General features: G+C 44.0%; 1 protein-coding gene across 1 annotated transcript in view; it reads left to right on the forward strand.

Annotated features, from left to right (window-relative positions):
* Positions 1-1336: 1336 nt before the first annotated feature.
* CX3CR1 (C-X3-C motif chemokine receptor 1) overlaps positions 1337-2706 on the forward strand; it is a 16641-nt gene continuing 15271 nt past the window's right edge. The window contains exon 1 of the mRNA XM_008072932.2: positions 1337-1416. The gene's annotated coding sequence lies outside the window, so the exon portion shown is untranslated. The remainder of the gene's footprint in view (positions 1417-2706) is intronic.

Consider the following 2706-nt stretch of genomic DNA (forward strand, 5'->3'; position numbering starts at 1 on the left):
GCAGACCACTGAGCCTCTAGAGATGCAGTGCAGCCCCCAATTCTGTTCTGAAGTGCATGGAGGCTAAGGAGGGGTAAGGTGGGGAGTATACAGAGCACCCCCTTTCCTCAGGAGACTAGAGCTAAGGGAGTGCTGGGTGTGGACTGGATTGTGGGCAGTAAGGAGCCTTCATGGCCTTAAAGCAAGCAAGATCATTTAATGAAGTGCATTGAAGGCCTACTGTGGGCCAGGCCCTGGGAGAGGATGGATCGGAATTAGTGCCATGAGGACGGGTCAGACGGTAACGAAGCGATGGGGAGGTGGTGAGGCAGGAGCAGCTGAGATTTGCGTTACGGTCGGAAGACAGTTGCGGTCAGAGGGCAGCTGAGATTTGCGTTGTGATCAGAAGGTCAAGCTGGCCAGGCCAGCAAGCAGGAGTTGGAAAAGTCAGAGCCCAGATGGGCTCACCACAGCAAGGGAAGAAGTGGCAAGGAAACAGATCGTGAAAGGAGGCTGGGTCAGGTCTTGGGAGAAAGCCGTGCCCTCGAGTAAGTGACCTGGGCTTGACTGATGGGTACAGGGGGCCACTAAATGCTTTGAGGCAGGGAGGTGAGGGGAAATATTTGTTTGTTTATTTATTTATGTATTTATTATTTCAATAGCTTTAGGGGGTAGGAATAGTTTTTGGTTACATGGATGCATTGTATAGTGGCAAAGAAATCTTGACTTTAAGTGTACCCACTACCCCTACCTGTGCACACTTACCTGATAAATGATATTTCGTCCAAAATATTTATTGAGCATATACCAGGTGTGAGACACTCAATAGATGCTTTCAGTACCAGTGCTTTTTAAACTCAGTCATCAATCTCCTAAGAGCTTCAGGAAAATGTACATCCTAATGTAGCAGGCATAGGGCCGGGCATGAAGTGCTGTATCTTTAATAAGCTCCAGGCACCTGGGAGTACACTCTGAGGAGAAGGGCTGTCCCACATCTGATCTGCGCACCCATGCTGTCCGGTGAGTAGTGGACTCCCTTTTTTCCTGAGCCTTCGTGAGCTTTCACAGCTGCCAGAAGGCGTTCCGTTCATGAGAGCTGACTGTGCTGTGCTGACCACAACCTGCTTCCAATCCTCCACCCAGGTGGGGGCAAGTAATACAGTTTCCAAACACCTTGCTCCCTCCAGCTCCTCTGTCTGCCCCAGGCTTGGGTCTTCCAGCTTTGTCAAGTCAGTCTCCTATGGGCAGCTTCTGAGCTTGCCTGAGGCAGCATCTTAAAGACTGTCAGCCTCACAGGAAACCAGATACTATTGGCTAACTTTGCAAATAAAATGCCCTCAGAGGGAGGAAAAGGGAAATACTCGCCTCTGGCAGAGTTTGCATGGGACAGGGTGACTGATTGGCACATCCAGAGGTTCCCTTCCGGGTCCATCCCAGGTAGGTGCAGAGGACTTGTGGGGCACCTGTGGGCAGGGTGGGGAGGAGCACAGTGGTTCAAGCAGGTTAATGATGCCGGTTTGCCTTGTGTGCAGACAATAGAAACCATTTTCCTGAGGATGATGCAATCTAAATATGTTCGAGGGGGTGGAGGAGAGGGAAGCGTTGACTGATTAGATAATTTATAACACACACAACACGATGGAACAGGATTAGAAACCTCAGTAGTCATATTTTTTAAAATTTTGTTTTTAACTTGTCACTGACCTGAAACGCAAGTAACTGCATTTTTAGGGACATGGAGGAAAACTTGTGATTTGAAATTAACTGAAAAAAGCATAATATAAAATTGTATCTGGATGGTACTGAGGAATATTGGTAATTTTTAAAGATAAGAAATAATATTTAAGTTTTTTAATGGTCTTTATTTTTTATAGACTCACACTTAAATGTTTATGGGTGAAATTAAATAATCCAACAGAGACATGAAATGAGAAATAGATGAAATAGACCATGAGTTGCTAGTTTTTGAAACTGGGTAATGGGTGTAAGGGGGTTCTCTCTGCTTTTATATATGTTTGAAAACTTAATAATAAAGCATTTTTTAAATGACAGCTACATTTTAATATAAATGTCCATGTACTTAATATAAATATAAAACATATATAAAGATTAGAGAAAAGCTAAATGATTGCTGTGGTTGATTCTGGGAAGTTGGACTGTGGATAGATTTTTGGATTTTTCTTCTTCCTTTTTATTCCATGCTTTTTTGTGCTATCTACAGTTTTATAATGAGCATATATTAGATTTACAATAAAAACAATTTTAATTAATGCATTGCTGGCCCAAATTCAATGTTCAGTTTTGATATATGCTGCAATATAGCCCTTGTGAGGACAATCAGGGTCAGAAGGTTTGTGTCACTGGGAAGGTTTGTGTTCGGGATGAAGTGATGAGTGCAAGATGGGAGGAAATGCATCAGGATGTTGGAAACCCTAGTAAAGGGCTCGCTGCAGTGTATTATTTTCAGAGCTTACCTTGCATCTGACAATCATAACCTCACAGAGCTTACAGTTTCCACCTTGTGAGCTTATAGTTGAGTCCAGAGAAAGACTAAGGAATTTTAAGATTCTTTTTTTAACTTTTTACTTTTAAGATGTGGGGTATAATTCATGGTTAGGTACAAATGCTCATTATGCAAGTACCCTTTTTGATGAGGTGTGCCCCCCATCTCCTGGCATTTTCCCACTACTGTCAATTCTGCCCTCCCCCCCCCCCCCCCCCCCCCCC

The sequence above is a fragment of the Carlito syrichta genome, unplaced genomic scaffold (genome assembly GCF_000164805.1).
Source record: "Carlito syrichta isolate Samal-C Ts95f unplaced genomic scaffold, Tarsius_syrichta-2.0.1 Scaffold315530, whole genome shotgun sequence".
Classification (NCBI taxonomy): Eukaryota; Metazoa; Chordata; class Mammalia; order Primates; family Tarsiidae; genus Carlito; species Carlito syrichta.